Source organism: Choloepus didactylus, chromosome 9, assembly GCF_015220235.1.
Source record: "Choloepus didactylus isolate mChoDid1 chromosome 9, mChoDid1.pri, whole genome shotgun sequence".
Lineage (NCBI taxonomy): Eukaryota > Metazoa > Chordata > Mammalia > Pilosa > Megalonychidae > Choloepus > Choloepus didactylus.
Genome location: NC_051315.1, coordinates 77856230 through 77880808, shown reverse-complemented (window position 1 = coordinate 77880808; position 24579 = coordinate 77856230). Strand labels below are relative to the sequence as shown.

At 34.4% G+C, this 24579-nt stretch overlaps 1 protein-coding gene across 6 annotated transcripts in view; it reads left to right on the top strand.

The window, feature by feature from the left end:
* Positions 1-7519: 7519 nt before the first annotated feature.
* The window catches only part of TFPI (tissue factor pathway inhibitor), a 102637-nt gene continuing 85577 nt past the window's right edge, over positions 7520-24579 (top strand). For all 6 annotated transcript variants that reach the window (XM_037849523.1, XM_037849521.1, XM_037849517.1 and 3 more), the window contains exon 1: positions 7520-7748. The gene's annotated coding sequence lies outside the window, so the exon portion shown is untranslated. The remainder of the gene's footprint in view (positions 7749-24579) is intronic.

Below are 24579 nucleotides of genomic sequence, written 5' to 3'. Positions count from 1 at the left end.
TAGAATAGTTCCTGGCACATAATGGCTGTATAATTTGTTGTTAAATAAAACATTACATCTCCTAATGAAACCTGAACTTTAAAAGAACATACTGTGAGTAGATGGATGTACTCATCATTATTGGATGCATTCCATACATGGGCAGAACTTGGGACAAGAGATTTGGCAAACGTTAGAACATTTTTCTCACTACTTATCAAATTGTGTCTCACAGGAGTCTGCCATTTCATCTGGACTTTTTTTCTCTCTTAGGAAAGTTCCCAGGAAGGATGAAAATGCAAGCTGGAGAAGTCTGTGGTGTCTAGATTTTTATCTCCATACAGAGTTGGGGAAGGAGAAGAAGAGATCACAGGTCTTATCTCCTAGCCACCCTTAATCCCTATCAATTCTTCATAAAAGAGGAAAAAGCACTTTCCATCACACAGAAAATAGAGAAAACTAAGTTCTCTGGTGTACTTTTCTCTTTTGCTGCAAAGTATTTGTTCCAAGATTTGTATTTAACGTGGCAAGACCTAAAGCAGTATGAAGGCTGCACACTGAGAGTACTGTCATAACTTTTAACAGAGTCGATGTTTTTGTCTATTAAGATTAAGTAGCCCCACCCCAAAGGAAGCTTGTTTGTTTGATTTTCTCAAGAGAAAAAGAAAATGGCAACAAAAAGGAGCCCTCTCTGAGAAGGAAATTCTGAAGGCATTTTTTGCCATGTGTGCCTGACACAGGCAGAGAGAGACATCTGTATGGTAAAATTCACAAACCTTGCCAAGAATGGTAAATATATATATATATTGAGACATTTAGGAGTGTTTTTACTTCATAAAAATTATACTCAGCAGTGACTCATATCTTTTTTCTGCTCATTCTGTTAGCCAAAGCTAGTACAATGGAAAAACCTGACATCAGTGTGTGTAGGAAGTGGGATGGGGGAGATGTACTCTTCTCACTGGTTACCAAAGAGGGACCCAAAGGGAGAGGAAGCAAATATGTTTGAAGAAATAATGTAATCTACCACAGGGAAGAATAAGAAAAGAAGCTAGGCATGCCATTGCTCCCTTACATATACCTAGTTGTTCCTATAAGAGAATTTTTTTCTAACCTCCATTTAGAAGCTAAGGAAATTGAGGCACTGGATGATTAAAAAAAATGTCTAAAGAGAAATTTTAATTGTGCATATATTACATCTGACTTCAAAATCATGCTTAATACCTACTATAGGCAACTATTGTTAAAATGAGCACAATCTTAAATTTGGCTAAAAATGAGGCAGCTGGATGTGTGGATGGAAGTATTTTGATTTAAAACTATGTGATATGTTTTTCCAATTTTATTTACTCTTACCCTTTATCCTGGGCAGATAAAACTAACAGAAAAGATCAGAAGCATCATGTGAGCTGTGGAACAGATGTTTCTACCCTTCAGGGATAGGATATTCCCGATAGCCAGGGCTTCCGATTGCAAGAACTAGGTAAGATCTGAAGTGAGAACATATTTTTAATTCTAAAATCTTGACTGAATTCTAATAGACAAGACGAGGCTAATTGAGCTACCTCTCAGCAGTAAACAGTCAGATTGGAGGGCAGCAAGTGGGGTGGCAGCCCTCCCCAAAACACTTCCAAGGGCTCAGGAGCCCCAGGGAGAAGGGAAGGAGAGAAAGCAGGAGACATCTCAATTGACTGGGTTTATCTGAAAATGGCTAAATTTTAATTGGTAGTTGGGTCAGTTGTAAATTACCTGGAATAGGCAAGTTTGCGTTTTCCATATCAGCAAAAATAGGGACTTGAGATCTAAGGTGATTGTATTAATGATGAAATAAATACAGAGGCAATTTTCCATCTATGTTTATATATGTCATACCTATTGCACAGAATTTCAATCAATACAATTTGATAAAGCCTAGATGCCTGTGCTGGTTTGAATGTATTATGTCCCCCAGAAAAAGCCATATTCTTTGATGCAATCTTGTGGGGCAGACATATTAGTGGGGATTAAGTTGGAATGTTTGGATTAGGTCGTTTGCATGGAAATGTGCCCCACCCAACTGTAGGTGCTAACTCTGATGACATATTTACATGGAGGTGTGGCCCCACCCATTCAGGGTGGGCCTTGATCAGTGGAGCCATATAAATGAGCTGACAAACAGAAGGAACTCAGTGCAGCTGAGAGTGAACTTTTGAAGAGGAGCTACAGCCAAGAGGGACACTTTGAAGAAAGCACAGCAGCTGCAGATGAGAGACAGTTCGAAGAAGGCCGTTGAAAGCAGACTCTTGCTCCAGAGAAGCTAAGAGAGGACAAACAACCCAAGAGCAACCAAGAGTGACATTTTTGAGAAACTGAAGCCTAGAGAGGAACATCCTGGGAGAAAGCCATTTTGAAACCAGAACTTTGGAACAGATGCCAGCCACATGCCTTCCCAGCTAACAGAGGTTTTCTGGACACCGTTGGCCATCTTCCAGTGAAGGTACCCGATTGTTGATGTATTACCTTGGACACTTTATGGACTTAAGACTATAACTGTGTAACCAAATGAACCCCCTTTTATAAAAGACAGTCCATCTCTGGTGTTTTGCATTCCAGCAGCATTAGCAAACTAGAACAATGCCATTTGTTTTTTACATCTGAAATCCAAAAATATGCATTGTTTCAATTTGTTTCCAGGTTAGAGAAAAGTGAACCACAACATTACATTATTTAAATTCTGGATATAAGCACACTGACTGAGACAGAGTGAAGCTCAGAGACTAATCTGTCACCTAATCCACTTATGGGAACTGTACAGTCATACTTTGTGCAAAAAGTGTTTGAATTGTGAAATAATGGAATATCTAATCTTTCAAACAGTTTTGAGTAGGCATAAATGCATGAAATGAGTGCTTAATGTTTTAATTTTGTTTGGGATGCTTATCAAAACTTCTAATTTGAGGTTGTTAATGTCCTTTCTAATTTTGATGTTCTCTATCTTGTAACTATGTGCTCTTTTTTGTTGTTGGTGAATGCACAATGCTGATTATACTGAAAGCCATTGACTGTATACCCTGGATGAGTTCTATGGCATGAGAATGTCTCACAGCTGCATTAAAAAAAAAAAAAAAAAAAAAAGACAGTTAAGCCCAGTGCTCCCTTGAGAAAGCAGACTTCTGCATGCACTACCAGTGCTCTGGATTTTCTGGTATTTATATATTTATGCAATATTAAATAAGGCTGGTTGTTGTCCCCATCCAAGGAGAAATATTGTACTAGAAAACCAAGGGTTGTATTGGGTCACTGATACTGGCTAATGAAAAGCAACATTCAGGAATACAGGCTCAAGAAGCAGGGGTCTTGGTTATTGGGTACCTGTACACTACCACAGCATGCAAGGCATTAGATGGCATGTTGGGCATCTTGGATGAGCTGACCAGGTTGTGTGCTATAGACTATTTCCTGACCTGTAGTATCTCCTCAAGACCTTGCTGCTTATACACATTTCTAGGGTTCCACCTCAGGTTCATCTTCTCCCTTTCACTCCACTGGTCCTGCATGTCCATCAAGTTTCTCGTCTTTGACCAAGAAGCTTGGTCTCCTAATTCAACTCATTGTTCTAATCCTTGTCTTTGCACCTCATGGTCTCATGCAAAGTTGAGCCATTTTTGTACTATGACTAGAGTGGTTTATGTGCTCTATCTTGATACCAATCAACAGTGGGGAGTTTTCTGCCCAATGCACATAACAACCAATCTATGACACCAGTGTCTCAAAAGGAGAAAGAGTTTATTGCTAAGCATGAAGCAGGAGATCAGATGGCCTATTGGCCTAAAATCTGCCTCTCTGAACTGTGGTAACTCTGATAGTTTTATAGTGTCAAAAGAAGGGCAGGTTTTAGGATAATGAGCACAATGGCCCAAGATGACAAAGTCAGACATGATCTAATTATTGAACATGCACAGATTGATTATATGCTTAGTCACAGAACATATGTAAGAAAATGGCAGCCTTAATATGACGATGGGTGTGATCTTTAGTATTATAATGAGAAATAGGTCACTTATAAGTTAAAGTTTAAGCTTCTGCCCATGTCAGATGGTCCATTTTTGGTTAGATCTGGCTTCATCTACCAAGATAGTTTAGGAAATGGGATGGCTTAGTTCTGGGCTTATGCAAGTTCTTTCATTACTAAACATTGTGATCATAAGACTCTAAAGTTGAAAAACAGGACTAGGGTGTAGAAGTGGGGCCAGTCACAAGGTTTTTATAATCTCAAGATAAAGATTACATCGTTATACAATCATTATCTAAGATGGAGGCAGCTGAGTTATAGTTGAGTAATTTTAGTTATTTCCCTCTGGCTGTTCTAATGTATTAGGAAGTAAAAAGAAATATATATATATAATGATTCAGTAGTCATAATAATTTGTTAATTCCTAACTTCTCACAATGCTTATAAGGTCCCGACTTCCTTCTATAGTACATCTCAATCACCTGGCTGTACCTGAACATGTTGAAACATGAACTATATTTTAATAGACAGAATTATTAGTGGATAAAATTAAGAAATATTGAAATATTTCCTGATATATACAGCAAATGGGGAAAGATCTAATTTTTTAACTTGGTTAAGAAATTTTTTAAAAACTCATGTTAAGGACCCAGAATGTTACTGGAATTGTGTGTGAGTTGGAAAGAAAATATGTACCTGTTGACATGGGAGGAATGGAACATAGAGTATGTAGCATTAGGTGGGTATTTGAAACATACAGATAGTGATTAGATATGATTAAGGTGCAATGGCATATAAGCAAATTGTTGGTGAGAAAACTTATTTTATCCAGATAATTTAGATGTAGAGTTATACACAATGAAATGGCAAGCTAGAAAGACAAAGACAAAGAAGATCTGAAGCAAGCCTCAGGAGGGAAAAAAGGGAGGAAAAAAAGGAAGAAAAAAAGGGAGACAAAAGCTTAATTCACAGAATTGATAACAGAGCTTTAGGGCGCAACCCAGATATGGTAACACCAAGTTCCCAGGTTTTCTTCAGGAAAAGAATACCCAAATTTGTGTTCATTACGTGGAAACAAAAGGGTGAAAAGTTTTCATTGACGCCAAGTGCAGCTTAAATATGAAATCTGTGATCCCTGGGGAAAAGATTCAGTTTAGCTGTGGCTCTCTCAGACAGGGATCTTTATATAATATGGAAAACAGATTTCTCAAATTACTTTAAGGAAACCGGGGGTTTATTACAAGGATGCCTGTTCTTGAGTACTTAGGAAAACTAAAACAACCAGGCGAAGAGAAGAACTGTCACTGAAGAACCTAGGCATCACTCTCTCATTTCTCTTGCTCACTTTTGCTCTTGCTACCATTCTTTTCCTATTTCATTCTTGGAGGCTACAAGGTCTCACTCTTTTATTCTTTTAGTCTGCTTCACTCTTCATTCCTCTCAGCTGGTTTTCTCCTTATGATTATTTTGCACATAATCCATCATGGCTGCCAGACCTTTTTTATTTTTATTTATTTATTTATTTTTGCCAGCCCTTTCTTTATCTTAGTTTTTGAGGCAAGTGCCTGACCCTTACTGTCTGCTTTAAATATATATACATATTTATTTTTGTATTTATCTATATGTAAGAGTTACACACATATGGGCCTTAGATCAAGTTTCCAAGCAAGGGAAACTGGCTGAGTTTACCTCTACCTGGGCAAAGCTTGTGGATTGGCTAAATGCTTAGTCAATATCTGTTCCAGTAAAAACAGCAGGTAACTTTCCTTAACATTTTGAGCAAGAAGGGAGCGTTGAATGTAGTTTGAAGCTTTATGGACCCAGAAGAGCATGTTCTTAAAGCTAATGCATTCCTGTGGGTATAAACCTATTGGGGATGGGAACTTTTGGTTAGGCATGACCCAGGTGAGTCTTAATCCTCTTACTGGAGTCCTTTATAAGAGCATGAAACACAGACAGAAGCAGCCAGAAGCTGAGAAAGACACAGAAGACACAGAGAAAAGACACAGAAGCTAAGAAAGAAAGCCACAGATGGGGAAGCCAGAAGCTGAAAGTAACGAAACCCAGCAGAGGGGAGAGATGAGCAGACATGTCATGTGCTTTTCATGCAGCAGAGGAGCCAAGGATCATGCAGCCTGTCTTCAGAGTCCGGGAATTGTCTTGATGCTTTGATTTGCACATTTTCATAGCCTCAGAACTGTAAGCTTGTAAGTTAATAAATCCCTATTGTAATAGCCAACCTATTTCTGGTATATTGCATTTCACTAACTTTAGCAAACTAAAACAGGAATTTAGTTGCAGGAAGTGAGGGAAAAATTAGGCAGCTAAGTTTAGGAGTTAACATGGAGCATAAGTGAGAAGGAAGCATAGAGGAGCGTTTAAGCATCTAGGTGCTGCAACATGATTTGAATCGCAGTTTCTCAAATGCACCAAACCTCCCTAACAGCTCAGATTCCTCATCTGCGAAATGGGAATACAGAGAGGATCTTCTTCATAAGGTAGTTGTGAGAACTAAATGAGAGAATTTATGTGCCGAGCACTTATAAATTATCCAGTAAATATTAAAAACACAGGAGTCAAAGTTTTCACTTACACAGAGGTCACAGGAAAGTAGAAGAAGAAAAATAAAACAGCAAAGGCACAAAGACTCTGAGATGGAGAAACAAGAAACAGAAGGATTTATTGAAATGTCTTCAGCCTTCATGGCCAAAAAATCTCCAGTGATTTTAAATCACTTAAAACGCTATTAAATCTCTAGACCATAATTATTCCTACATGACAGTAATTCCATTATGAAAATACTGAAGCTTAACCTTGATGGTAGGGACCTAGAACAGAGCAAAGCTAAGTGATAGCTTTAAGGAAATATTATATAAAACATCAACAATAAAATTAAGAGTAATGGTGAAGATAGTTAGCATTTTGTGAGGGTTTACTAAGTCTGGAGCCTAGCCTAAATGCTACACATTTATTAATCCTTTTAGTATTCATATCAAACCTAGAAACTTTTATTATCACCATTTCAGGGAAAAAGAACCTGAGGCAGAGAGAAGTAACTTGGCCAAAGTTGCAAAGCTAGCAAATAGCTGAGACAGAGTTTAAACCCTAGCATTCTAGACTAGACAATACATACACTATACTGCCTCTCTAGTAAGAATAACCTTTGGAAACCATCAGGGATATTTTCAAAAATATACTGATAGGGTAGATGAAATAATTTGGAGAAAATAAAACTTTATTAAGTAATAATGTAATGATAAATATGGAGTGTTAAAAAACACACACACATAACTCAAAGAAAAAGTATTCCATTTTAACTGATTACCAAGAGAATTCTAGAAAGTAAAAGAAATATTTACTCAAAACCGGTAATGCCTGAGATCTTAGTGTAAGCTATCTCCTTTCCCTCCATAACCGAAAAGGCTTTTAAAGAGTCTGGAAAAATTAGTCTAAATAGGGTGAGCTGGAGTGACCTAAACAGGAAGCAGAGCTCTTCCTAGCTGCCCGTGATCTCTGAAACAAACTGAGGCTCGCTCTTTTCTCCAATAGGCAGGGGCGACTGCAGGCTGAATAATCGTCAAATTCTGACCTCGTCGTTTCACTGCTAGCAGGATCAGATTACATTTCTTTTATTATTCACTCCTCGGCTTCTTGATCTCTTTAAGAGAAGAAGTAGAAAAGATAAATCCTGTCTCCAATGCCTGGAAAGGAAAACAAAATAACCTCAACTCCGTTTTGAAAAAAATCTTTCCAAGAACTTTCTCCAGAGATTTTACTTGTGAGTACTTGACAATATACTCTCCAACTCATGAGAAATAACCTTTATTTCTTTTTCTAGGGGGAAAGCAGGGTGCTGACAGGCAAAGATAGGGAGGCAAGGACCATTGTCTATTCCCCTAAAATGAAAATCGATCCTTCTTGTAAACAAAGTAAACTCCCAGTGCAATGCAAAATTAAGTTTTCAGCATTTTGCATTTAGTTCTTAAACAAATGTATATGCATACATGTTTATGCATATAAGACCATGAACCTTATGGTAAGAAGTTGGTGAAATGTGGCTTTTTAAAATGGTTTTAAGCTCGTTGCTACCCTTACTAACTGTGCCTGGTTGACTGGAACTTTTTTTAAGGTTTGGTTTACTTAAAAATGTTTTAGGAATATATAAAGAAATACAATAAAGAGATCATCTGATGGTTTTATGTTGAAAGAAAATTATTTTATTGCCATTAGTCAGTGATATTTAGAATGAGGTATAATATTAGAAGTCTTGTAATCTAAATTAAATATTTTATGCCAGGATTAACTAATTTCTCTAAGGAAATATTTTACAAGTCTCCAAAGAATAAAGCTCATATTCTAGGATGCTTCAATAAGAATACAGATGCTCAACCCTATATGTAGTACAATTATGTAAATTAAAGCAATAGACTATATACCTATATGATGTATTATCTTGTTCTGGTTTATGACACTATATTAAACTTTGCTTCTAGTGGTAAATGAAAGCACATAATATAACATTGTACAACAATAGAATTATAATGAGACAAACAAATATTTAATTATGGAAAAAGTTCATTTGTGTAAAAGAACTTCAAAAAGGGCTAAGAACCAGTGCCTTGGGGAAAAAAAGAAAAGATAAGCAACAGCCACACTGTGACTCAGTGCTCTGGAAATTAGTCACAAGATGACTTTGTATAATATGTGATAACATAACACAAAGGGCACAACCCACGCAGGAAACATACAGCCCAGAGAGTCATATTTTATGTGTAAAAACATAGTCTTTACATCAGAGGGAAAAGCTTATGACAATTTTGAGATATTGCAAAGTTTTTGAACCTAACAAAATCTTTTTGCAGAATATTCTAAGGATTTTCTTAAATTTATCATTCTAGTACATGATTATTTCTAGGCACATCATTCGTATTTTATCTAATCCCTAAACTAAAGCATGGGTAGTCTCTTTGAAATTTTAGAGTAAGAAATTTTAATTTGGGTACTGAAGACTAATAAAATGATATGAACTGTTCATAAGAATCACAGAGATTGAAAAATATGAATATATGAATGTAAGTACAATGAACACTATAGACTTAAGGGTAAAACATTAAAATACTGACTTTTAGCAATTTGAGTAGTTATATTGGGGAACGTTTGTCTTCTTCAGATGACCACAGAATCTAGTTGGGGAAATTTAATGATATAATATTTAATTATTGTTTAATTTCTCTCTTTATGAGGTATGCTAAATTGGACTTTTTTTTTTTTTTAATATCAACCTGATTATCAATAAAACATCACTTTTACCTTTAATGCCCACATCAAAACCCTTTTGGCAATGTGGCTCCTGATCAAATGAATTATATCATAAATTGTTGCTGATCTGATTGTCAGTCTCCACGTTTTCTCTGCTTATGATTGTCAACCTATTTCAACTAGAATCTTTTATTATACAGTAAAACATAATTGTAAAATTTAAAAACAATAATATGTGAAATAAATGGAAACTCGTTTTGTGTTGAAATACAGTTTTCATAACGTTAATTTACTCATTCATAAATTAATTTCCTCATCATTATCTACTTGATTCAAATTAAAAGACAATCAGGCAGGATGTCAAACTCCTGGAGGATTAAGGCCATGCTTAAAAGGCGTTTATTCCCAGAATGACTAGCATAATGCTAACCAAATAGTAGATGTGCTATAGATTCTTTAGAACTAGTTGATTGAATACAGTGTCACAAACTTTTAAGACAGACAAACTGAGATCTCTACACGATAGAAGAAAAATGCAAAGTAAACATCTTTGCAAATAAAGGAAATGAAAATTTGAAAAGTGAAGAAAAATATTAAGCATCTTAAAGGATCCTATTTCAGTATTTATTTATATTAATTAAATAAGATGAATGCCAATATTGATTAAAATATATTAATTATATCACCAGTTTATTTTTGCTATATAGACATGATCTAAGAATTCTGTTATAACTCAACTCATCAATTCTCAAAAAAGGCAGTCTCTGGTCACTTTTTATTGTTTACCATGTCAAACATTGTCTCCTTTGGGGAATTTAACTTGAAGTCTTGACTTTTTAAAACCAAAAATAGGTTTCAATATATTAGCATCAAAGGTAGCATCTGAATCTTTAATAGAAATGTAGCCACACTGCAATTTTTCTGATTGTTTACCATCAGTAATAGGAAAAATTTGAATTCAGCAGACATGGCATGCCTACTGAAGTCCTTGTTTTTGGATATCATATCCCCTCAATCTGAAGAAGGGGTGCAAGTTCACTGCAGAGAGTTTGTTTAATCTTTCTTGACTCTCTGAGATCCTTAAAAACTGCTTTCTTGGTGTGATGTATCGTCTTTACCCTCTGCCTGTGTACACTTCTCCAAGTGGCAGGTGCCATATAGAATCAGAGCCTAAGATTCAACTACCTAAAAGCTCAGGTTGACCTAGACATGTTCACTTTTCTTCTTTCCAAATCAACAATAGTGAAAATAACTGGGCCTGTGTCAAATTTGCTGTTTTCAACGCTCGTTGTTCCTCCCTTTGGGATCCTATGTTCTCTCACAGTTGGAACAAACACATTTTACAATTTCCTTTCAAAAACAAAAGAATCAAAGGAACATGGCCCATAGTAGAAGCCCCAGTGGTGTAAAACTTCTATCCCGATTGTTCCATCTAGTGGATCACAAATCGCTGTGGTGACTTGTAATTATTATAAGGAATTACACAACCAAAAAGTGATGTTAGCATTCTCTCTATGCTGAATATTATATGTTGTCGGTTAGGGTATAATAAGGCTATTTTAATATTAGGGATGTGAAAGGATCCATCAGTATGACACTGATAAAATGTAAATAGTATATTTTATTTCTAAGTATAATTTGCTACTGACACTCTTGAATTCTATCCCCCTCCTGCCACTAATTTCATTCTATCTCTCCTCCTATTCTTGATTCTCAGCTATTTCTATCCCTTCCTTGACCCTCATAAAAACTCATTTCTAAGGATTTCCTAATTCCTCATTTCCCAAGGTTGTGAAATTCCTTGACTATGGACTAGCTTGGTAAATATTCTGTATTCACTTAGAATGTATGCATACCATGCTATTGTGGAATATAATGTTTTTTAAATGTCAACCAGGTCAACCTGTTTCACTGATAAAATCTATACCTTACAAAAAATTTTTTTGCCTACCTTTTCTATTTTGTTTAAACTCTGACTAAAATTCTGGATTTTTTCATTTTCATTTCCAGTTTTGCCAGTTTTTGCTTTATGTATTTGAAAATGCTGTTATTAGGTGCATTTATATTTAGGATTGTTTTGTTCTCTTGATGAATTTCCCCCATATTGCTGTGAAATAACTATCTTTATCAGGTTTCTTTTGATTAGTATAAGCCTGCTATAGTATTTTCCATTTTTATATTTTTAACATATTTGTGTATTCATATACAAAGTAGGTTTCTTTAAGCAACCTATGTTGGGTCTTGCTTTTTATCCAGTCAGATAATACTTGCCTTTAAATTCAGGACATACATTTGATGTAATATTGTGTATGTTTTGGTTTGAATCTACAAACTTGCTATTGGTGGTCTATTTGTCCTTTCTGTTTTTGTTTTCTTTTGTTTCCTTTTTTAATGCTCCTTTTTGATTAAATATTATTTATGATACTACTTTACATCTTGGCTTATTACTAAAATTCTTTGTTTTAGTATTTTAGTGGTTGCTTTGGGCTTTACAATATCCATAGTTAATTTATCCCAGTCTACCTTCAAGTGATATTAAACCACTTCTCTTATAGTATAAGGGACTTAAAACAGTATACTTCCATTTTTCCCTCCCTGGTTTTGTGTTACTGTTGTCCCACGTTTTGTTTCTGCATGTGTTATAAATGATACCACAAACTAAAGTGTTATTATTTTTTTAATATTCAATTTGTCCTTTTTAATAAACTTTTTATTTTAAGATCCATTTATATTTGCAGAAAAATTGTGAAAAGTACCCAGAGTTGCCATATACATAAAATCCAGTTTCCTCTGTTAGTAACATCTTATATTAGTTTGTTACATTTGTCACAATTTATTAGCCAATTTTCTTTTAAGGAGCTTTGATTTTTTTAAAATTTAAAATTTCATATGTACCCATGTGGTTACCATTTCTGGCATCTTATTCCTTTGTATAGCTCCACATTTCCATTGGCTGTCATTTTCCTTCTTCAGCAACCCCTCCCCCCGCCCCCACCGCCAGGACTCCAGCTACACATATGTTAATTAGGCTGCTTAAAGCTACTTCACAGCTCAGTAATGCTCTGTTCATGGCTTTTAGCCTTTTTTTTTCCCCTCTGTGTGTTTCAGTTTGCATAGTTTCTATTATTCTGTCTTCAAGTTTACTAATTTTCTCTTCAATATCTATTCTGTTTATAATTTCCTCCAGCATATTTTTCATCTCAGATATTATAGTTTTCATCTCTAGCAATTAGGTTTGGGTCTCTTTCTTCCATGTTCCTACTAAACACACTCTGTATTTCCTCTAGTGTTCCTCTTGAACATACAGAATACAGTTAAAATTATAGTTTTAATACCGTTGCAACTAATTCTATTTTCTGCATCATTTCTGTGTCAGTTTTAATTGTTTGATTTTCTAATTATGGGTTGCATTTTCTTGCTTCTCTGCAAGCCTAATAATTTTGGTTTGGATGCCTGATATGGATAATTTCACTTTTTTTTGGGGGGGGGTAAATATATTGTTTTCCTATAAATATTTTTCAGCTACTGTCTTGCTGTTAACTTTTGTTGGGCAAGATCAGAGCATTGCTTATTCTATAGTTAAATTTTTCCCACTGCTGAAGGCAAGCAACCATCTGAATACTCTACTTGATGGTCCATGAATTGAGATTTTGCCACTCAGGAACAGGAAGTAGTCCCAGCTCTCTCTGTGTTTCAAGTGTTGTCCCCCCTAATCCTCTCAGAGGGTTCATTGTTTCCTCACATGCGTGCACTGATCAGTACTGAGCTGAAGATTTGAGGGCCATCTGAAGATCTCTGGACCTCTCTGTGTATAGCTCTCTACTCTCTGGCACTCCAGCCTGCATACACTGGCACCGTGACCTCCCCAGACTCCCTGCTTCATCTTTTAAACTTAAGGAAAATTCGGGGCTCTTCCAGGGTGCCTCTCTGCCAGCTCCTTGGTGTCGAAGCTCTCTCCCTCTCTCCAGTATGCTGAAGCAAATGTAAGGCTCTCTTTTTTGTTTCCCATCTCTACAGGATTACTGTTCTTTGCTGCCCAATATTTAATTAGTTGAAATCCATCATTTCATATATTTTAATCTGTTTTTTTTTTTCTTCAGTTGTTTCAGGTGGGAGTATAAATCCAGTCCCTGTTAATTCTTCATGGCTGGAAGTAGAAAGGGTTCTTTGTTTTAAATTATATTTTAATGACATCCTAAAAAGCAATAAATGAATATAAGGGCAAAGAGAAATTTTAAGAGCATACAGCCTGTAAAACATTAGCTTATCTGGATGAGATAAACAGACATTTATTGCCTGCTATATCCCAGGAAATACGTTAGGTGAGTAAATATGTTTATATAAATTTACACATTTATACAATGAAGAACTAAAATTTTGCTATTTCTACAAAATAATTATTTCATCTCAGACAAGCAGTTTTGGTGTTTCATTATGTTTTTCTGATAGCAATAGCTGTGTGGGCAGCTAATGTCTCACTTCTATGATGAAAAATGAGCTCCACATGCTTAAAACCAGTCATGTTGTCACATGCTCAGCAGACACTTCCAGAACTCAGTGTAATTTACCCAGAGTCTCCAGAACTTTAAAAGGATTTCAAGATTGCTTTTTCTGATACTTTCTTATCACAATTTCTCATGATTACTTTCCTCCACTTCTTCTTTTCTACTTCCACTTTTAGCAAGCTGGAGAAAGTTAATAGCTCAGATTACAAATTTTCTCTTTTAGTAAAAGGATATATAGTTTCAGGTACATCCTGCTCAATTATTTATGCCAATTGAGACAAACAGATAATCCCAAGTGACAAATATTATAGACAAAATTTAAATTTAACATTAGAATTCGGTTTTAGAATCATGTCAAATATGAACATTATTCAAGTTCTTAATCATCTGATTTAAGTTCTGTTGCCTTCATCTCATTTAGCAAAGCTCTCTAGTCTATGTGGAGATAGGCAATTTGTCTTAGAAACTTCCACATCCTCTTTTCAGTGCAGTGATTTATTCTGGTTCCAGACTTCTAGGATTAACCTCTTTTTATTTTTTTCTCTTAGGCAATTGATAAAGAATATACTAATTGAGGAAAGATGTTTAATCAGGGGAGAATTTAGATTAGCTTCAATTCAAATGCCATGGGAGCTCATTTCTGTATACGTGTGACCAGCTCTGGCTAAAACTCTTTAAATGTTTTTAAATTTGCAATCATTAGTCATAGCCCTCAAAAAAGTGAAAAATTCCTGAAGCGCCTATGATCACCATAGCATGTTATGTCAGCTTTACTCTCTGGCCACGGCTTACCTTCATTCCACATTACTACTTCCTTATTCAGAGGTCAGAGAGATACAAGTAACCATCAATCCCCTCTAATAGACACTGAAGACTTGCCTGTAAAAGACATGGGCAAGTGGCATCCATGGATGGTTTACAAGGAAGCATGTGAAAAAAATATGTGTATGTATGTATTTGCACATTGTAAAGGAGTCCATGACTTTTGTCAGAACCCCCAGGACACTATACACCACTGTGAAAGATTTTTATCTGAACATGATTAAGTATCTAAGGAAAAGAGTATAAAGAGTTAGGATCAAAAAGAAAGTCAATCAATACTATGTCAAGAAGAAGGTGAGATAAATAGTTCAAGGTCATACTTGACATTGAAGCGGAAAATGAATAAGGTTTCTTAAGAATAAGTCATATTCAAGAAAAGAAGAAAGTTTCTCTTTTTGAGAAGCCAAGGAAGAGATTAAATAATTTTAAGATCTCTTTAAGTTTTATCATTACACTTGAATAATGCACTCAACTTTTAATATCTTCAAAACTGAGTACTCACTGTATGTCATCATATATTAGATCCCTTACAGAATCCAAAAATTGTATTATGTGCTGTATTTTATTAATTTATAAATTAATCTAATTATTAGGACTTGAAGTTGCTTACAAAGAAATCAAATATCTGATCTCCTTTCTCAAAAAACTACAGTCAAGGGAATTAAATAGAACATTATCTGTTTCCTGATTATATAATTGTTAGATGGAATATGGATAGGAGGAAAGGAGAGGCAATTCAGATAAAATAACTGACCTTATAAAAATGCTTCTGAATTAGAATAATTAAAAATAATGTAGCTCAATTATTTCTAATCATGCCATCTGGTTAAGCCAAGGTTGGTACTCAGTGTAAAGAACTAAGAGGAAAAGAGAACTATTTACTGGCTGCTGTGAATAGATAAACTACTGGCACCAACTGCCTGCCATTCTCTGGGCCATGGTTCTGATCCTTCATGGATATGGAATTTTACTGTTTTAATGGAATTGACTGAAGAGCATGTTAATGGCTCCCTGGAGGAGCTCCCAGCTCCTTCACAGTGGTGATTCAGAGAACTTGAACTCATAATGCCATCTAAACAGATGGGCATAGTCACCAACAGCTGCACTGGCAATTGTGAACCAAGCTCAGACCTTTCTAGTCTCTTCCTCCCCAGACACTTTCCTTTAGAGCACAATCAGAAATCCATGGTTTAGTTTTTTTTTGTTTTTTGGTTATACCCTAAGGCTCATTTTTACCAGCAAAGTTAATCTTACTGAGAGGAATGAGAAAATTGATCATTATTGATTCATCATGTTTATCTTGCTTTAGGATGAAAGTTTTAGCTGATATTAGGAACAAAACATTTTTCTAGTCAGGAAGAAAGTTAACTGAGTTATCAGATATCTGCAACCAAAATGTTCTAAATGTCCAACCTCAGACATATTGATTATGAATTTTGCTTCTATTTTCCAAGTGGAGATAATATAGCAATAGAAATAGAAGAGTAGAGAACAGAATAAAAATGTTAATAGAAATTCCCATACCTGGACTAGTGCTTTGCACCCCTTTACTCATATTACAAGGTGCAATAATCAGAAGCAGAAAATTGAAAAATCTCCAATATATTTTACTAAGCAGAAACAAAATCAGGTATGGAGACAGACTTTCTGATGGAATGAAGAAACTGACCTAACTTTAGCTATTGATCCTTCAAAAAAAAAAAACAAAGAGGGTAATATCAACCAGAATTATATAAGCTATAAATCAAAGTACTGATTTAAACCATCTTAGAAAGGTCTCAACTGCCTTTCCATGTCTTTCCAAGGTACATATAACTCCTGAACATAGACGTCATACTCAATATGAATTAATAAATTAACTATAAATAATAGTTAATTGATTAAGAGATAGGTAGATAGATAATTAAAGATGCCATCTTTCTAGAAATAGAAATGGACAGATTTGTCCTTGAAACACCATTTGCCTATCTTCCATGATAATGGTAATTAGAAGAGTAGATACAAAAAGCTGATAAAAGAACTACAAAATGGATAGATCTCTATATTACGCCCATTCTTCGTATGGATAGTAATGATAATAGAGACAGACACATTTAATATATTCAATTCTTTTCTTTCTCCACTTACTACAAATTTCTTGTCCACATTTGCAATTTTTTTTTTCATTTCCTTCCATTTGGTAGTACTAGCATTAAAAGGTGAACAGAAATGTATTCTAGGAAACCACCATTTTGGCTTAGATATAAAAAAAAAAAAAGAAACTGAAATAATGTGCTACAAAGAGCTTTGCTTTTAAACAAATTGAGTTTGAATGTCTATCAGAGCCACTTTGATGAGGAATGATGAATTCAAAGAAATAAATGATAGTTTCTACTGAAAAAAAATAATGTTTAAGAATTTAATTACAAAATATGGAAAAATAATTCCACATACTTTATCTAAAAGAGTTTTAGTAGCATAGACAACTATATGTGAAAAATTCATAATAAAAGAATATTCATCACTATAAGAAATAAATTTTGGTATCATTCCCCTTTTGTGTTTCTACTTTATTTTTCCTATTATTTACTGCATTTTTAGTAGTGGAAGATCTATAATATATCCTATTCAGACCTCACTGACAAATTTTAAATCCAAAACAGAGATTTAATAGCATTTAGCTAAAGTTTATCACATCCATCCCACACAAATAAGCAAATATATTTTGAGAGCCTACTGTGTTCATGGCAATGACAAAGGGAATTAAGTACAAAAACAACATAGGTTCCTTTGCCTCCTGTTATTCCATGAAAACCTGCCTTTTCTGTACTTCTTTGATAATTTCCGTTTATGTACGAAATAGAGCTTTCTCTTTCCATGGGTGTACGTCTGTCTGCCCCTGTCTTTTATGTGCAAACTTCTTTGCCCCTTTTTTGCACTTCATCTTTATATGTTTGCATTTTCTTCTATTCTTTCTAATTCTCTTTCTCCCTCGCTGTCTCTTTCTAGCTCAGTGTTTCTCTCTCTCTCCTACTGCTTCTTTATTCTCCTTCTCTACCTCCCAGGTCTCTCACTCTTCTCTTTTAACTGGAACAGGAATTAATATTCCCTATTATAAATTAGGAAGAGATTATTATTGCTCTTTAAAAACTATACACACCAAAAATAGTAGCAATAATTGTTTTAATTGATGAGCATCTTAACATAGATTTTAATTCTAGGACTTTGGCCCAAAACAAAAAATACAACATTCCTAGTTATGCTAATTTCTAAGAATTATAGATAATCTGAAGTCCATTCAAGGAAAAAAAAAAAAAAAAAAAGAAGGTATTTGTGAGAATAGTGGATCTTTCTGAGGCTTGCAGTTGCCTTTTCCTTGAATGGTCATGATTCCTGTTTGGGTTGAAGCTCTGCCAACAAGCAAATATGTGACTGAAAAAAAATTCAGTTTCTGACCATCAGTTTCCTCATTTGAAAAAACAAGACATTTCAGAGACTTATTTCTATGGTTTCTTTCAACTCTAATAGTAAGTACTGTATGACCTTATTTTCCATTTTCATTTTTAATTTTTTAAAAAAATTTGTTTAAACAAATTTTGTTGCATGCTATTTGATTATATTATGAAGATATCCAACCTTTCTACTATTTCCTCTCTTGGGGATTTTTTACTTTTACTTTTTTTTTTTCTTTTACTTTTAATTCTCATTCTATAAATTAAAAGAATTGAGGCTCACACTGTGTACAGCTTTTAGGAAACTTATTCCTAGTGTAAACGCTCCTGATTTATAAAATCATATATGACAACTGCTGTCTATCTGAAAGAGAGAGAAAAACAGCTTTTTTATCAGTGAATCTGCCACAGTCTAAAATACAGATAAGTATTGTGATTTGACCCATTAGCTGGTCTTAGGGATTTTCATACTGAGTAATGCTCCAAAGAAGTATGACTTCCTGTTTCAAGAACTAAATCCACAGACGCATCCCTGGTGGATTGGCCAGTCTTCTAACAAACATGATTAAAAAAATAATCAGCAGGTATTTGGGGGTTTTCATTTTGCTTTTAAATTACATCTGTATTTCTAATATTAATTTAGTCACCAGATACAGGAAGTTTTGCTTCATTATTTTCCATATTTTACCTTTAGTTGGGGTGAACCTTATAAAAATATAATCTGAAAAGTTGATTCTTTCATAGCAAAACATGAGGCACTGTTTTAAAATCAAAATTTTGATGTTTCCTCCAAGTTCTAATGATAAAACTGGGGAATAATGACCTGGGCTTTGTAATTCTAATATTATTTTCCCATTACCCAAGTACCCTCCAATCAAAAAAGTTTTAAAGATTGATTAAAGCCTGTTTGTGAAAGAATAAACAGTAAAATAACTCTATCAGCTAGGATACATTAGGCTACTGGTAGGAAAACTCGCAGCACAACTAGTTCAAAAATGAGGCCAGTTATCTCATATTATGCAAATTCCAGAGGTAGGATACTTCACGACCGGTTAATTCAACAAAGACCTGGGTGCTTTCCACCTTCTTATGTCCATCATTCACAGCAGGTTGACTTTAATTCAGGTTAGTTTTTCTCAATGTTACAAGATGGCTGCTTCAGACACAGGCATTAGATGCAACGTGTGGAAGCAGATATCATGCGGCTCTTTCCATGAAACCCTATTTATAGTAAGGATTTTTTTCCAAAAGAATCTCATCCACCAACCCTGGAAAACAGCATACTTCTTCGCATATCTCACTGACCAGAACTTTATAACACAGAAATATCTAAACCAATCACTGAAAGAGAAATGGAATCACCTATTAAATGTGGATTAATGAAGATGCATTCCTTTCCTGAGAGCTGGAATTATGTACATATTTGAGAGTCTACTAATAAGGAAAATTTGTAGGAAATGGTTATGTAAACAGACAAACAGATGACCAAACATTTTTAAAAGCTAAAGGAAAATTAGAAAATATATCCATAATCTCACTGACCCATATATATTTTTTATTATACCATCGTATTCTCCAAGAATACCAATTTTTGCTTAGTTGTTCTTAAAATACATTACATTCTTGTGTACAACTTTTAAAATTCATTTTACCATGATTATTTCCTACTTTATATCCTCATCTTTATTATTTCCAATCTAATCTTGTATATTATTACATTTGGTAGATGGATGTACACCCATATTTAATAATCTTCATAATAATGGATAACTATATTTAAAATTTTAATATTATTTTTCTATGCGAAAATGAACATGAATATCCTTTTATACATTTTCATACTTTTAAAATTTCAAATATGCTATAACTAGTATAAAGTATCACTTACCTTTCTGAACAAAATACACATGCAGGAAAAATGGAAAAATTACTAGTTGATTATTAAATAATAAACCACATATATTTCCTCTTGAGAACACCCCTCATAGTCTGCCTCTTTTGTACTTCATCTCCAAACAGTTGATAAAAGCTGACTAACTCCTTCAAAAGTTTACTTTCTGTATCTGGAGGGAAGAGGTGTTAGATTTAGAAGGCACAAATTACTGTGAATTTATGGTTTTGGATCCCAATATCCCAGAAATCCTTCATTGAGAAATTATTAATTCCCCATTTAATTTTACCTAGAGTACACATCAGATCTTCACATTATTTAAGTTCACTAATTCTCATCATTTTGAACAATCTCAACTTCTTCTTCACATAAAAAATTGAATTAAAATGGAAAATCTTCAACTTCCTATCCTTTCCTGAGACAACTCCCCACAACATATACACAGATCTATACACACACTACACTGCAAACATCTGCAAATCTGTCTGTAGGCCTCCCCCCCAAAAAAAGGAAAAAAATACTCCCATTTTGATGGAAGATACATCTTTTCTTCAGACCAAAGTTAAACCCTCTTCACCTGTGCCCAGAATCTCATCCTCTATGTTTTATTTTTCTTTTTGTATTTGTCTCTCCCTCTCTAATGTCAGAACCATGGAAAACTGCACTCCCACAAAGATCTCACTTTTCAGCACAAATTTATGAAGTGATTCCCTGAACTGCTGTTTTCACAACCACTTTTTCAATTCCTTCTCCACATCACGCCCTGCTACCACATCACTCTAACAAATCTTTAAGAGGTTACTGACGATGCATTTGTCACTAAAACCCATGTGCCCTTTCTAGCCCTTGTCACTCGACCTTCTGTGCTTTAAGCATTGTTGACTTGTGACAATTCCTTGAAATACTCAACCTCTGATTTTGATCATGTGGTATTATTTATTGACATATTGGATTCGTCCATTTTATTTTGCAATTTTTCTACCGAGAAGGGTCTGCATCTAATTCCTTCTGTGTAGCATAAAACTAAACTTAAGGAGTTAAAGATTATTGATGAGAGTAATGAGGATGGTTTGGTGTTGGTGATACTAAATATGTTCATGAATTCTCTGAATATAACTTATTCAAATCATGCCTTTTTATTTGGAGGATATCTAGTCTTTGTTTGTTTGCTTATACACTTAGCCTCTGCCTCCACATTTTTTTCCTGTTGCCTAAGTTTGGGTCACTGACATTTATTATTCTGAAAACAATTGCAATCACTTCCTCTGGCTCTCACACTACTCTCATCAAAACTTCAGGCTCTACTCTAGAGTCTAGTGTCATTTGCTATGTCTGTAGAAAATCACAGATGGAGTTTGCAGGAGTGAATTAAATTTTGCTGAGGAAAATGCACCAAGGGTACTTTCTACCTGCTGTGTACTTTATACATTTTATCTTTATTAATCATAAGCACAAGTAGGTTATAAAACCCTCATTTAATATGAATTTTATAAATGTTCAAAACTTTGTAAAGTTACCAGCTAGAAAACAGCTGAACTAATCTTCAAACTTGGGTCTTTTTATTCCAAAAATGTCCAATCTCTTCACTTCACCATGATGCCTTACCCTATGTTCCAGTTTGCTAATGCTGCCTTTTTGCAAAATACCAGAAATGGATTGGCTTTTATAAAGGGGGTTTATTTGGTTACAAAGTTACAGTCTTAAGGCCATAAAGTGTCCAAAGTAAGGCCTTAACAACAGGATTCCTTCACTGAAGGATGCCATTGGTGTTGGGAAAACCTCTGTTAGCTGGGAAGGCACATGGCTGGCATCTGCTCCAGAGTTCTGGTTTCACAATGGCTTCTGCAAAATGTCAGTGTCAGCTTCCAATGGCTGTCTGCAAAATGTGTCTCTCAGCTGCACTTCTGAGTTCCTTCTGTTTGTCAGCTGTTTTATATGGCTCGAGTGATTTAATTAAGACACACCCTGAATGGGTGGGGTAACATCTCCATGGAAATTATCCAATCAGAGCTCTCACCCATAGTTGATTGAGTCACATCTCCATGGAAACACTCAATTAAAAGGTTCCAGCCTAATCAACAGTAAAACATCTGCCCCCACAAGATTGCATTGAAGAACATGGAGTTTTGGGGGACATAATACATCCAAACCAGCACACCCTACATTTGAAATAACATCAGTAAATTTTCTTTTCTCTGTCTCACAATTTAAACATTTATTTAATTTGGTCACAGATATTATACTGTCCACAGGGTTAGCCACTTAATTTTTTTATTGAAATCTAAATTAACAATTGGTAAAATTTAAAAGAATATAAGAAAGGAAGGTAAATTGACATTACATCTCTGAATGACTACTTCAGTGCATATCAATACTGTTAAAAATATAGCAGCTTTTGGTCCAATACTTTCTCTTATATGAATTTAGCATAGACAATTAAGGAAATTTTGAAAGGTAATGTTACAAATATATTTCCTGCACTGATGTTTGTAATTGCAAAAATAGAAATTACTTAATTTTCTAATAATATGTGAATGACAAAATAAATTCTTATAAATCCACAAAACAGAATACTATGTAGCTATTTAATGAGGTTCTGTGGGTCAGTTTGGAATGATATCTATATCATCATGTTCTGTGACAAAGCAGGTTACTATATAACATATGCTGTGATTATTCACATATTCTCACATAAATATAATCACATACAGACACATGCAAATATACATACATATGAAATCATATAATATTGTGGTTGTTTCTGGATGGGTGGGTTGATGGCTACTCTATATTTCTTAGTTTTTTTTCTTTAAGCTTCTTGATTTCTTGGAAGTAATCATGAATTACTTTACCAATTTAAACTAATTTAATTTTAAAAATATTACAAGAATACAGCAATTAAATCCATGGTTAAGAAATAAATGAAATTTAATCTATGAAAGAAAGCTTCTGTGAAATTTAATTTCTAAAAAAGAATAATTGGTCAGAAGATTGTCAGTCTGTCAGTGCTTCTCTCCATCTTTGGATGAAAGTACTTATTTAAATGTATTGTAGTTAGTGATACATAAACATAGTAAAATTTTGCCTATGATGCTTATTATATCAACAATACCAAGCAGAATACTGAGATGTATAAAGATATATCACTTAGATGAAATGTAAACAAGATGAAATTTGAACTCTCTTTTTCATTCTAAGTGGCATCAAACACAAATAAAATAGAATGTGTCTAGATGATTGAATTGATAAAAGTTTCTGTTTTTCCTCTGGTAGAATCGGGAACTAATAAAATTCCTAGTTGGCCTAGAATTTATAAGCTGATTAAAATCTTAGAAATTTTATTGAAAAGAGGAATAAATTGAGGATATTTTTGAATGGAAAAATTAAGTTGGTATTATGAAAATAATTTATCATCAAACATCTGCAAAATGCACAGAGAAAAAAATTCTGTGGATACATTTATTATACATGTTTTGAAATATATATATAATAACTTTATCTTAGTTTGCCTGGCTACTATAAAAAATATCACACAATGGCTAGGCTTGAAGAATGGGGATTTATTGTCTCACAGTTTCAGAGGCTAGACTTCCAAAATCAAGGCATCAGCAAGACCATGCTTTTTTCCCCAGATCCGTAGCACTCTGGTGTTAGCTTGTTGCAGCCTTTGGCCTTTCTTGGCTTGCATTTCTGCTTCCCTTCACTCCGCTCTTTCTCTCTCCCTGTATCTGCATTTCAGGTTTCCACTGACTTCTGGCTCCTCCGTGTGGCTTTCTCTAACTGTGTCTGAATTTCTTCTGTTTATAATGGACTCCAGTGATACAGATTAAGGCCCACTCTGATTCAGTTGGGCCACATCTTAACTAAAAATAACATCTTGTAAAAATATTGTTGTCTATACTACTAAAACTCTTTTAGATAAAGTATGTGGAAATTTTTTTTTCCTATTCTTTTTAAATTCGTAACAATTTCTTTTTTTCAGAAGAAAGTAGCATTCGTTTCTTTGAATTCACCATTCCTTATCAAAGTGGCTCTGACAGACATTCGAACTCAATGTGTTTAAAAGTAAAGCTCTTTGTGGCATGCTACTTCAGCTTATTTTTTTAAGGGGGAAATGCAAATTAAGATTACAAACATGTCTTTCTCTGGGCTACATAATTCAACCTACTATAAGCTGTAAAAATAAACCAACTATTATGTCAGTGAAGGTGGTGATAAAAATAAAACACTCTCTGATTCAGTGTCATAGGACAGGATTTAACAGGAGTTGTGAGAACAGACTGTGAGAGTGCAGAATATGGGCAGGTTTTCCAAAAAGTGGGAGTAGAGAAAAGGAAGAAATAAATAGTTGAATAGTTATTGTTTTCTCTAATGGAGGATTAATTGGTAATTGTAGTCTAATATTTTCATTTTCTATTTATAGTTTCAAATCATTCAAGTTTATACACTGTTTCAAATTTCATAAGTGACTTTTTACTTTCCATAAAATATTATCTTTTTACTCAATCATTAATTCACTCATTTGTTCCATTTATTGTTGTCTTCAAACACTTGTTGAACTCCTATTAGGTACCAGAGGGAACAGATATAAATTCTACATTTAAGGAGTTTACGTTATAGTGAGTAGACTGACAATAAACAAGTATATAATATGTCAGGAAGGGACTGGTATAATACTTTTTAAAAAAAGCATGGGAGGGA